Source organism: Phocoena phocoena, chromosome 3, assembly GCF_963924675.1.
Source record: "Phocoena phocoena chromosome 3, mPhoPho1.1, whole genome shotgun sequence".
Classification (NCBI taxonomy): domain Eukaryota; kingdom Metazoa; phylum Chordata; class Mammalia; order Artiodactyla; family Phocoenidae; genus Phocoena; species Phocoena phocoena.
Genome location: NC_089221.1, coordinates 108,268,228 through 108,282,302, shown reverse-complemented (window position 1 = coordinate 108,282,302; position 14,075 = coordinate 108,268,228). Strand labels below are relative to the sequence as shown.

The following is a 14,075-nucleotide window of genomic DNA, read 5'->3' as shown; positions in this document are numbered from 1 at the left end:
ATTGTTTAAGTCTACCTTTTTACTAGACTAACCAACTGAATACTCAAGGCACACATCACAATAGCTGTCACATAGTATCCACCACTAGGTGGCACCAAAGCACAGCAAGGACCTAGGTGGATAGGCATCACAAGACAGAACTTTGGACTCCAGGCTCATCATGGTTATTTCATTAAATTGGTAATATCACCAACCTGCATTTGGATTTTTAGACCACCCCCTCCCCATATATATGAGAGTGAGGTTTTATGGTATTGTGTTCTGTTCTGATTCTACTGTCTACCAGGTTGATAATCAGAGAATTACAACATACATTTTATGAGCTTGTCTTGGGTCTAAAGACCATGACTCAAAAGTCTCAGAGCTACAGAATTTATATCAAAACAAATGATTATTCTAATAATTAGAGTTACACTGAAACCTACTTTGGATATAATGATTAAGTTCCCCATCACTTGAGTTGTTCAATAAGAGACCAGATGCTCAGTTGCCCGGATAGTGTGTAAGAGGCTGAAGCTATCAGAAGAAGGTTCAATTAGATGACCTCAGAGACTTTCAGTCTTGAGAATCTGTGCTTCTGGAATCCAATTTAAATGTTTAAAACAATATAAAAGTTCTTTAAGAATACTAGTTTAGGGGCTTCCCTGGTGGCGCAGTGGTTGAGAGTCCGCCTGCCGATGCAGGGGACAAGGTTTCACGCCCTGGTCTCGGAAGATCCCATATGCCGCGGAGCGGCTGGGCCCGTGAGCCATGGCCGCTGAGCCTGCGTATCCAGACCCTATGCTCCGCAACGGGAGAGGCCACAACAGTGAGAGCCCCGCGTACCACAGGAAAAAAAAAAAAAAAAAAAAAAAAAAAAAAAAAAAAAAGAATACTAGTTTAGAAACAATTGGTATTACTCTTCAGGGGAATGATAATTCTCCTAGATGGCCATTAACATAGTCAAAAGTGCTTAAATATTAGAATCAGACTGACCTGAATTAAAACCCAAATTCTATCACTTTCTAGCTATGTGACCCTAAACAAGCTATTTTTTTTTTTCAGTTTCTTTACTTCTAACTGTAAATTTGGTCTAAATAAGACCAAATTACTGAATTATCACTATGTTTCTATCAGGCCAAAACCATTAGTAATGTTTGGTTTTAAAAAGATAGTCCAAAAAAAAAAAATAGTCCATTCTTCTATAAGGTATACAATGATTATAAACCAACAGATGGTCCATCACCACCACCAGAATCAACAACAAAAGCCCAGAATTCTTCTTTTGCCTATTCCAAAAGTGAAGATTGTTTCTGAGTCATTTTAAAATGGCAAATAATGTAGGAAGATTGAAGTTAAAGAGATTTTCTACTTTCTAAATCTATTTTAAAAACAGAAATAGTTTGGAAACTATTTTCACCTGTTCCAGTAGGGGCTGGGCACAAATGCTCTTTTTCTTTTGGCTTTCCATACTCTGGAAATTAGGAAACAAGAGGATTTAGTGCAAGAGAACATAGAAAAACATTTCTGCAGCAACAGGAATGTTAGAGAGGCAAAAAGACCTTTACTTTTATTAGCTTCAGCAGCTTAGTGGAATTAAAAAGATCACCCTTGGCTCATACACTGAGAAATAATATAGAACAGCCGAGAAACAAGTTATAGGGGCTATGACAATAAACCAGCCTAAAGCCAGAAGCTACCTAAGCTTAAGCCCTGATAATGACTGTGACACTAATCTAAGATTCAGGGTGGTTTACTTGAATATTCTGATCAATATCTGTATATAAAATAAAAGTTAGAATGATATGAAATATATTTTATTATTTCTTTTTCTAAAATGAATCTATGGATGCGGCAGGGCACTGGACTCAGGGGTCAGACGGCTGGATAATCATCTCAACCTTGCTTCTCACTTGTGGCGTGACAGTTGCTGGGTTTCACTATAAGTCATAAAACCTGAGCCTCATTCTGCTTCTCTGCAAAATTAGAAGGTTGAAGCCAATGACTCTCAAGTTCCACTCATCCCTTCGATTCTCTGATTCCACGTGTTAAAGTTTACTCATATGTTCAGTCAGTAAGTCAATCGGTCATTAGTTGAAAAAATTCATTCATTACCAACGTGTTGGGCACATACGTACAATTTATTCAACAAGAGATATTTAATGAGCTCTGACTGTGTGCCAGGCCCTGTTCTTAGCTTTGAGGATATACTAGTATGATAAAAGACCTAAGTTCCTACCTTTCTGTGATTTGTATTCTAAAGAGGAAATGGACATAAAATAGGCAAATAAGTAAATATACACTCTGTTAGAGAGTAATAAATGCTGTGGAGAAAGCCAGGAGGAAATGTCAGGGGTTGAAATGTTAAGTCTCACTGCGAAGATCACTGTTGATTAAAGACAGGAAGAAAAAGAGGAAGCAAGACGTGTATATCTGGGGAAGGAACATTTCAGGGAGAAGAAACAGAAGCTGTGCCTCGCAGATCCAAGTACCAGCAGCGAGGAGGATGTAGATGGAACAGTATGCATGGGGGCAGAGTAACAAGAGGAAAGGTGTATCATTCTGATCCTGCAAGGACACGTGGACAATCCCACAAGATAACTGAGAATTTGATGAGGGGGTATTTATAAAGTTGAGCAGAGTTAAGATTGGCAAACAGGAGATGGTGAAAGCCCTAAGGAGGTCTAGACTTAAAATGGAATGGGAGGGAGGGATTACCAAACACAGAGGGAGCTGTCACTGGAGATGGAGGAGAGGGTCCCCAGTAGGGGCTGAGGGCCTGGGCACAGAAACACAACTCCTGCCAATATGGGACCTGGCAAGGAGAGAGCTAGGGAAATAAACTACCCCACCTCTTTTATCTTACCCTTCTGTTTCGATAATGCTCCCCATTTTCCAAAGCAAACTAGAAGCTGGGGAAGGGGACCTGTTGATGTGGTCACAGATCAGCATCCTAGGGCCCAGGTCAGGGCACAAGTGTGGAGAGTGGATCAAAAGAGTAAAGAATAGGGCTTCCCTGGTGGCGCAGTGGTTGAGAGTCCACCTGCCGATGCAGGGGACACGGGTTTGTGCCCCGGTCCAGGAAGATCCCACATGCCGCAGAGCGGCTGGGCCCGTGAGCCATGGCCGCTGAGCCTGCGCGTCCGGAGCCTGTGCTCCACAACAGGAGAGGCCACAACAGTGAGAGGCCCGCATACCGCAAAAAAAAAAAAAAAAAAACAAGAGTAAAGAATATATAGCACATGAGGTCAGAGAGGTGATGAGGAACTAGATCATAAGAGCCTCATAAATCATAGTAAGGAAGTAAGGACTGTTTTTTAATGGTGTCAGTCCTATGGAAAAGTTACAAAACAGTATAAAAGCACCTACATCCCTTCCATGTGAATGTTTTCCACATTTGCTCCATCACCTTCTCTTTCTCTCTCCCTCTCTGTGTACTTTTACATATATTATATAAAAATATATATATACAAACATTTCTTGACTTGCTGTCCTATCCCCCTTAAATAATCCAAAAACCCAGCCCATATGTCTCAAAAACAAGAACGCTGTCCTAAAGAATCTCCAGAGAACCCCTTGAATTCGGAAGTGAATAGTGATAAAACACTACTGTTTCAATTCAATCTTGTCAACTACTCCAACAGGGATCCCACCCAGAAACCCAGGTTGCATTTAGTTGTCATGTCCTGTCAGTCTCCTTCCATCTGGAACAGTTCCTCAGCCCTTCCTTGTCTTTCACTCCTTGACCGTTTAAAAGAGTACAGACCTTTCCTTTTGTAGGATACTCTCAACCTGGACGTTTCCTCACGCGCCTCTCAGGCTGTGCATTTTTGGCAGGAAGGCCACAGCAGTAATGCTGTACACTCCATAGAACTTTATCTTCTGGGACACACAGGCCAACCCACTCCTGCTACTGGGGATTTTAACCTTGCTCACGTGTCAGTACAGTTTCTGTCAGATTTCTTTACCAAAATAGAGTCAACATTTTCCCATTTTTACTTGATTATTTGTATTTAACTTTTTTTACTGAAGTATAGTTGCTGCACAGTGTTATGTAAGCTACAGGGGTACAATATAGTGATTCACAGTTTTTAAAGGTTATAGTCCATTTATGGTTATTTCACAATATTGGCTATATTCCCTGTGTTGTACAATATACCCATGTAGCTTATTTTATATCTAGTAGTTTGTACCTCTTATTCCCCTTTGTATTTAAATTCACAGGGAGATATTCACATATTATGCAAACATCTTATTGTTCATCAAACCTCTACGAATTAGCCCCTTAGTATCCACTGACAATTCCTTCTGGAATTAATAGCCACTATGTTAGTTGGTTGCCCAAGAGTGGCTATTTTCATCATCAGTCATTCTATATATATAAATTGATGTTTTATATCAATTTAAGATAAAGGTTTGCCCTCACCTTCATTTATTTATTCATATATTTATATCAGTAAAATTATCACATATACACCATATGTATATTTATGTTTCTCTACAAAATGAGTTCCTATTTTATTCAATGTTTTGTAAGCTGGAATTTTTATTTATTTTGATGCTCTAATTGTCACCAATTTGGCCATGGAGAATCTCTTCAAGTTGGCTCTTTTGCCCTTTCGCATGTCACCATCATTTTTTAAGTTTTTCTTTTCTTTCTGGCCCAAAAAGATGCTCTAGTCTCATCTTATAGTTTCCCTGTCCTAGTCCTGGACTCGGCCATTTCTCTAAGGGGACCTGGCTTCTTTCAATGATGGATGGTATTTAGAAACCAAAATCTGGATTCTTAGTATACTAATTGCTACAAGTGTTATGGCTTCTGGACTCTTTCAACAGATAGGGCTAGGATGTATATATGTACACAAGCACACGCACACACACACACACACACACATATATATATATATATAGCTATTCATGTATCTCTGTTTATATACAGTTGAAAAATTATGAATTCATACCAATACTTGTAACTCTAACCCAACACCTGTGGACAGATCAAATAAGATGACTGAACTTGAATTTAGCAACGTGGAGTTTTTTGGTGACTTTTCTAAGAATATTTCTAATGGAGCAGTGAAAGCCAAAGTCTGTTTAGAATAGGTTTGGCTAAAGAGGAATAAAATTGGAAACAGTGTGTAAGATAACACTTCAAAGAAGTTTTGCTATAAAGAGAAAGAGAAAAGCATACTACTAATTGGATTTGTAATTAAGCCAGAAGAAATAATAACAAAAAGAACTATTTGTTGTTAAGCTGGCATAACAGTTGTGAATGATGCCAAAGAGAAGGAAAAACAAGGATTTTCCATTTACAGTAATAGAAGAATAAGTGGAGCATCTGGGTAAAGATGGAGGTCAATAGGCAGATAAAGTGGGAACTTGTTGAAGTTTTCTTCTGATTGAGGGGAGAGTATGAATTAATATCTTGGTAGAGTGGTTCAGTAAATGGAGATAAGGAATATAGTGTGATTGCTAGGCAACAATAAGAGCTTATTTGAGGTTAGTGATCATGTTTTTAACGTGAGACAAGTTATCGTGGTTGTATATTTTTTTTAACAACTTTTGACTGCAGAGAGTTGAAATTAACCTGACTGGTGGTAAAACCAAGCGAGAGAGTTGAAGGAAGACAGAGGAGAAAGTAGAGGATATTTTCTTGGAAGGGGGTATGATTGACAATGGAATTTAAGCTAAGAAAGGAGAGATGAGTAGATGACAGGATCAATGATCTGAAAGTCCTGGTATACTGTGGGTTGATGAAGTAGGGTTACTAAGAGCAGGAGATGAGGTTAGAGAGTACCATCATTGGAACCGAAATTATTGAGGGATTACAGTTATTTATAGTGACAAAGCCAAGGGTATGACTAAGGATATAAGTTGTTGAGATAAGATAGTAGGGCATTTATCAAGGATTAAGGGGCTAGAGTATTGGATGGGTCATTTACATGGATACGGACATGACCAAGATGTAGAAGAGATTTACACTGGCAATGAAATAAAATCATTAGTGAATAAGAGGCAATATCCCAGCAGTGATAGATGATGGCAGTAAAAAGGGTCCAGGAGTACCATATCCTGATATTATGAGATGCAAAACTGGACATTTTTAGGGATAGAGGAAGAATGATCTGAACCAGTAATGAGGACTAAGGAGGACACGGGTTCCCTCCCACAGGCCAGTGGAATGAGAGGAGTGGGAAAGCAAACAGCCATTACATGTAGGCAGCAGTGTTCTCAACCAAGGTCTAGATACTTTTAGAGCAAAAGATTTTTAGAATTTCCTCTGAAGGAAATTCTCAGAGAAATGGATGAGGACACAGGAGATTTTTGAGTTGTAGAAAACACGCAAAAGGGCTTCCCCAAGCTGTGCAGGCATAAAAGATGGGGTCAGAAATGGCAGTATACAGAGCCACCCAGAGATTAGAGTGCGGGAGATGAGGATGACTTAGAATGTGGGGATTTATACCCACAAAAAGAGAAAGTGATGAGATAAGGCCCAGTGGTCTTCAGGCAGATCATGGAAAGGGACTGTGAGTGTGGGAGGGATGTTTGGGGCTCTCAGTAAACACATGCAGGTTTAGAGACCTCAGCAGACTCCTGATGTTGGACATGTAAAATCCTACAGAGATTTGTAAAATCCAAAGCCTTTCTCTGACCTCAAAAGCACTCTGCCTACTCTGAGGGGTGACTGAAACCTACACTCAAGGCCCCTTAATTCCTGTTGACAGTGGTGAACAGGAGACATTTAATGGCACAAATGCTCTCACTTATGAGGCATGTGTGAATGTATGTGATAAAATAGTCGATCTCTGGAGATGTTTTAAGAAATTAAACTACAGCAGTAAAAGTGACAATATCCTCTACCCTCCTGGAGGATAGTCCTCAATTTTGGTGACTCTCACAGAATATAGAAAATAATGACGAAAAGTCTCTCCTGGGAACCTAGATGAATGTGGCCAACATACCCTCCATGTTCTGTTCTCTGTACGTAAAATCTCTCGCTCCTTCTCAGCTTGGATCAATAAGAATTGATCCAGAGAAAATGTTAGCAGCTGAACCTGGAAGCATTCTGTTTCTCCATGGATAAATGGTGGTGCCTTTGTATTGTAATGTTTCCAAATATGTGGGGAAAAGTGGAGATCTAAGTCCTCCATGCAAACTTATGAGTAAAGACTCCAGGGCAGGTTAGAGATTAAGGCTCTGGATGTAAATTTCTTCTCTGCTTATCTTAATGCTGTTACAAGGGTGACCAGGAAAAGCTTGCTAGATTAGTAGGGACATTTCCTCCCCACCACTCCGAACCTTCTTAAATGAGTAAATCCTTAGATTCTTTTTGTTGAGCAAGATGCCAGAGAAACATTCAAAATCCCAGATCCCAGAGAGGGGTGCCCTGTGCTACATAAGAAAGGGAAAGAGAAACACTGAGGGGATGATTCAGAGTGCAGAGAAGAGGAAATAGAGGTGACAGGCCCTGAAAGAGGAAACAAAGAAGAGGGACATTGGAAGCTGGTAAGAACACTGGCAGTAGGCTTAGAGAGAAAAAGAAATAGTAGAGATGGTTAAGTGATTTTTGAGAACTTCACTCTGAACTATGAGATGCTAGCTCCCTCCTCTGTCTCCTTAAACAAATTTCAATAAAAGTCTATCTTAGGTTTGCTATTTTTTCCTGTTGCTGTTATTTTTATTAATGTTAGATATAATGATATGTGAGACTGGATTCCTGCTGGGTGCCAGGTGAGTCAGGCCTGTCCAAGGGAAGCTCAGCTATGAGCCTTTCTCCCTTATTTTTATGGCGGCTCCATATGTTTTAGAGGCAAACCACAGCTAACTTACATATTTGGTAAAACCTATGTGTCCAGTATATGGACATTACTGTATTAGCCTTGCAGTGTCTTGCTATAGGAATTTCAAGCTCAAAAAAATATATATATATATAATAAAATGGAAACCACACCTTTCTGGTATAAGCGTTTCAGTGTTGTGACCTGAGGGCCCTAATCTGTCTTTGGTCTCTCTTCCCAGGATCACAAAATTCAGCCCAGAGGGGAAGCATATGTCTCTGGCACTGGACTTCTCAGTTTGCAAGCAGTCTCCATTTCTGAGCAAACTTGGGATATTGGGTTTAAATGTCTGAGTTCAGATCTTCCACCTGTAAAAACTGGGTTAATTGTAATATCTGCTAAAACATGTAGTGAATTCCGTAGCACAGTACATGACACAAATCCCTTTATAAATGTTAGCTCCTATTATAATAATTCCTGACTTTGGAACATTCAATTCTGTGTTTCCCATTCAGGCAAAGTCTAAATTAATTTTGTAACCTATATTTACTTTTCTAAATCCAAAGATACCTTTAAACAAATATCTGGTGAAAGAATATATATTGACAACTAAAGATTGTTTTGGCTCCGTGCTTGCTTGTTTGGTTTGCTTATCAAAAAGAAAATCAACATCCATTTAAAATCATCCTTTCCTAAAAGTGGAATTTTAAAGGATGTACAAGTTAGAAAATTTTATTGGCTAATATAAATCATGAGTTTCCTTTTTTCCCTTTTTCCCCAACTATGATTCTAAGCTTCTGTTAGCATGCCTTTCCCCGTTTTCACTATTAATTCAGTTTTAAAAGTACTTATTATATTGTTGTCAAAATAAAATGTTTAAAAGATCTAACTATCCTTTTTTTGACTGATATTCACAAATAACTTATCTGTTGCTCTACCACTGAAGTATTCTTTTATTCCTTTAATGATGGTCTCCAAGTAACCTAGTTCATACTCTGCCTGCCAAAACACACACACACATATATTTGAGTTAATAGAATCTCAACAAAATCCTTCTTGGCAAAATGTTCCCAAACTACATCTTTAATGTCAAAACAAATACACCTTTCCCCAGCCTATTAATTCACTGCAACTCTCTTGTTGGATGATGTAAATACCTGCTCAGCTCTTTGGTTTAATAATCTTTCCTTAGGAACAAAGCTGAATTAGTCTTGACTAGACATCTCTCTTGATGGTTCACCATGATTATATAATTTACACTAAAAAGGAAGCAAATGAATGCTCACTGATGATTAATTAAAGTGGGATTAGGTTTCAGTAACAAGCTAGCCCAAACTCAAAATGGATCCGTTCAATAGACATTTATTTCTTGCCACCTTAACAGCCCTGGCTGGGCCAATGAAAGGGTGTTCACGGACCAGAGCAGGTAGAGATTGTCATTTCTGTATCAGGCTTCATGGTCACCCCATTAATGATTTTGTTTTACGCAGTTGAAAGGACAGCAGTGAGATGAATAGAGGAAAACTTGAATAGAGAGTTAGTCATCTTTAGAACCAACTTATTCGAATGGTTTCCAGTGTTAAATGGTTAGAAAGTTTGTCATCTATTCTGAGATTCCATTTTTAACCTTGGAAAAGCATTTTAGAGGGTTACCTAATTGGTATACTATTTTATAAGTTTTTATGTAAAAGAATCTTGCATTCTTTCTCATTTATTTTGCTAAATGAAACTTCTGGCACCAAGGCACGATTTTAGTAAGCGATTTGCTCTCTAAAACAGGCTGTATTTCTTTTTAAGAATCTAAAGTGGTAGCAAATAACAACAAAATAGAAGGAACAAAAACTATGTGATGATTATAGCATGAGTTTCTCCAACATATAAAAAAGTACGATTGACCCAATTTGCTTCTGCAAATTGAGTTGGGGACTGGTTGGGCGTGCAACTATGCAATCTATGGATGTTTATTCTTTAGAGATAGTTTTAACTTTGTAGCAGATTAAGGAAGGTCCATATAACTCACCGTAGCAGTTTTGTCTTAGGCTTCGTGCAACGTTATTCCGTTCTAATTGTATTCTTTATCCTATGTAATACCATCCTCATGCCCTCTGGCTTCACATTGATGAGGACCAAATCATACTTCAGCCCAGACCTCTTTTTCTGAATGCCAGAACTAAATTTTCATTAACTGCTTGGCACATCCGCTTAGATATCTTGAATCATTTTAAATTTGTCATATGCCCAAATGGAACTCATGACATTTCCCCTAAATCTGGCACCCAATGAAAGGGACAATTACTCAGCAAAATTCACAAGCCAGAAACTTAGCAAACACCTATTATACCCCCTCCCTCTGTCACCTATTTACACCTAACTCTTAGGAAATCCTATTGACTTGACCTCATAAATATCTTTTCTATATGTCCACTTCTCTTGTACTCCACTGCCACTGCTCTCGTCAAACTGACCATGTGGTTACTGCACTCTGCCACAAGACCAAAATCCTTAGTGTAGCTGCAACGGCTGCGTGGATGGGACCTTGACTGCATCTCAGTCTTGGCTCATTCTGTTTGCCTCCTTGTTTTGGCCTCACTGAGCTTCTTTCAGTTCCTCCAATATAAAAGTTCCCTTTGATTTTAGGAGCATTTGTACATTCTTCCCTGTTAGAAGTCTTTTTGTCTCTCTCTTTGTGTGGTTAACCCCTCTTTGTTATTTAGCTCTTGTGTTAAATGTCCTTTCCTTAAGAATTACCTGACCAGATCCTGTGTCCCATCTTGCAGCAGCCTACAATTTCCTTTTTAGAGCTTACCATAGTATAGTTTGTATCCATGAGGTATAGTATTATCTTTGTTTTATTTACCACTGTATCCCAGGTGCTTAGGAGAATTTCTGGCATACAGAAGGTACTTAATAAGTATTTAACGAATGACCGAGTAAACATCCCTGGCACCTATACTGCAACGTCAGTCTTGGTTGTACTCCTCTAGGTCTTCTTCTAGCTCAGCACCTGGGAAGCTTCAGTCAACAGGAGAGGAAGACTGTCAACCTAACTCTAAGTAATAATAACTCACAGAAGTCTACAAATAATAGATGTTGGAGAGGGTGTGGAGAAAAAGGAACCCTCCTACATTGTTGGTGGGAATGTAAATTGGTACAGCCACTGTGGAGAACAGTATGGCGGTTCCTTAAAAAGCTAAAAATAGAATTACCATATGATCCTGCAATCTCACTCCTGGGCATATATCCAGAGAAAACTGTAATTCGAACAGATACATGCACCCCAATGTTCACTGCAGCACTATTTACAATGGCCAGGACATGGAAGCAACCTAAATATCCATTGACAGATGAATGGATAAAGAAGATGTGGTACATATATACAATGGAATACTACTCAGCCATTAAAAGAATGAAATAATGCCATTTGCAGCAACATGGATGGACCTAGAGATTCTCATACTAAGAGAAGTCAGAAAGAGAAAGACAGATACCATATTGTATCACTTATATGTGGGATCTAAAATATGACACAAATGAACTCATCCACAAAACAGAAACAGACTCACAGATATAGAAAACAAACTTATGGTTACTAAAGGGGAAAGGTACGGGGGAGGGATAAGTTAGGAGTCTGGGATTAACATATACACACTATTATATATAAATAGGTAACCAACAAGGACCTACTGTATAGCACAGGGAACTATACTCAATATTTTGTAATAACCTATAAGGGAAAAGAATCTGAAAAAAAAAAGATATATATATATGTATAACTGAATCACTTTGCTATACACCTAAACACAACATTGTAAATCAACTACGATAAAAATATTGTATATAAAATACAATTTTTTATATTTATCTCTTTTTATCCTCAGAAAATTAGAATAATATTTTTTCCCCAAATTTTAGAGATAACAACACTGTCCGTCTGAAAATTTGAGTTTGCTAAAGATTGTGAAGTCAGAAATTGTGGAATTGGCACTAGAAATCAAAACTTTGACTCTTCCTACAAGATTATCTCCAAGCTATTTCCTATGCTGTTTTCTAAGTCAGCTAACAATCCAGAGATTAGTGGTTGACGGCTTATTTTCAGGGACACTGTGGACAGGCAGTGCAGGCTGCCTCACCATCTCCCCTCTACCTCCCATCCACCTCCTTTCTCCACTTCCTGCCTCTGCCACCTCTATGTGACATCACCCATCATGAAAATTATTCCTATTCTTAATGCCAACTTGTGCCTATGAATATTTTAGGTAAACACTTCTTTCCTGTTCTGAATAGTTCAGCTAATTCTCATTCCAACCCTTCACAAATTCAGACACATATACTTAGGAGAGATGAAATAAAATTTCTTTGAGCAAACATATTTTAGGAATTACTTAAAGTGTAGTTTTGCCTGAGATGAGTGACCAGATAATGCCACCGGGAGTCATAGGAGATTTTAATATTTTTGTGCAGGGTATAATAAAAGTAAGTTTTGAAGAAATTGGAAAAAAATAATTACCATTATTTAAAACCCCTGATGCGTTCCACATTATATACAGTAATTGTATCCTTTTTAGTAATTTTGCAATCTAAATATTACATCTTACAGATGAGGAAACAGTTTTGGAATAAGTGACCAAGATTACCAAAGCAGAAAGTGTTAGATGCAAGATTCAGAGTTAGCTTTCTTCCACACCCCAGTATCTGAAGGAATATCTAATGCCAGTGATCAGACAACGCCAGACAAATGTCAATGACCAGAATTCATTTAATACATAACAACTGGAACAGTAGACAGTAATAGAAAGTGAAAACAAGTGGCAAAATTGTTGAGATGAGAGAAAACCTCAGTGAAAAGGGGATTTAAATGTTAATCGTTTTTACTATTTATTTTTTTTACTTCATAATGATACTGATTGGTTGAGTATAATTTTATAGATAAATTACAGATCATAAAACTCATAAAAATATCACAATTTCACAATTCGGAGATACCAAGAGACTGTTGACAGGTTAGTATATCTTTCCAAATATCATACATTAACTTTTTGTGTATAAAAATGAGATTAAAGTACAAGCACTGATGTCACATTCTGTTGTGCAGAAAGTGTACTGCACAGTAGTGCCTCACCAAGCAGGTAAATGGGGGCTAAAATCCAGTCTGCAGCCCCCTAGTCAATTGGGACCCATTATGGAACCGCATCTGCATAGAGGAAGGGCTGCAGTTTTCTAATTTGCTCAAAGACATCATCCACTCTCCAAGCCGAGTATCCACAAGGCTTTATCTACCCAGAGGGGACATTTTTTTCTTGTTAGCACCAAAGATGCTTATGGGCTAGCGGTGACCCTGACTGTAGCCTGCTTTCTTTATTTAGCAAAGAAAGAATTTTGTACCATTCCCTGGTTTAGCACATCCAGGTAAGAATGAGTCTTACGGCAGTATTCTGTAAGAGACAGCTTACCTGATTCAGTTATCTCCTATTTTTTAATATTTATTAATTTACTTTTTGGTTTTTGGTAGCATACATACATCATTTAAAAAAATAAGCTTCTGATACTGTGTTAAAAACGATAAAAATGGAAGGAAGTAATCAGTCTATTAATCTCTATTACACCCTCTTTACATTTATTTTCTCTTAACATTTTAACAGTGTTAATAATTTCTCTCTCCTTGGCCTAAAGTTTAACTCAACACTGGACCTACAGGGTATTTCGGCACCTGGTACTCCAACTTGGAGGAAAGCGTCAGAAGGGGAGCTGATGGATTGTTGTCCATCAGTCACTATCAGTTGCTGGCCTCCTGGATTTCATCTATGGGTTCTGGTACGTCACTTCCAATTTGAGCTTGTGCAGAGATTTTGGGGACTTCTGGCATTTTCAGTATTTTTCAACTGCTCTGTGATTTTATCAAACCTGAAATGTCTCAACATTTTTTTTTCTTCCTCGGGTAAACGTGATTAGGAGCCATAGATGGCTTTCTCATGCTCTTTTCCTGCCAGGCTTTCTGCCGGCATCCTTGATTTTGAACAATCCGTTGCAATTCTTCTTCTTGGTGATGGCAATAGTGCAGATGAAGTTTTTCCTTGAGGTGACAGGCCTGGCACAGAATGCATCCAGAATTGGAAGAGCCTCAAAGCAGTGTGGTACCAAGGTCATATAATTAGTGATCCATCTGCCACTGGGACTCAGACTCCCTGATCCTCACTTCCAGTACAGCAAACCATACTGTCTTTGTCCTTTTCTAATTGTTTTGTCTTCTGTGCATCAAAGGACATTAAACACAACCTGTTTGCCTGTTTCTTCTGTGTTAACCTGACACACAGGATACAT

General features: G+C 38.5%; 1 pseudogene; it reads left to right on the top strand.

The window, feature by feature from the left end:
- The window catches only part of LOC136120239 (NADH-ubiquinone oxidoreductase chain 5-like), a 67,140-nt pseudogene that overhangs the window by 28,237 nt on the left and 24,828 nt on the right, over nucleotides 1–14,075 (top strand).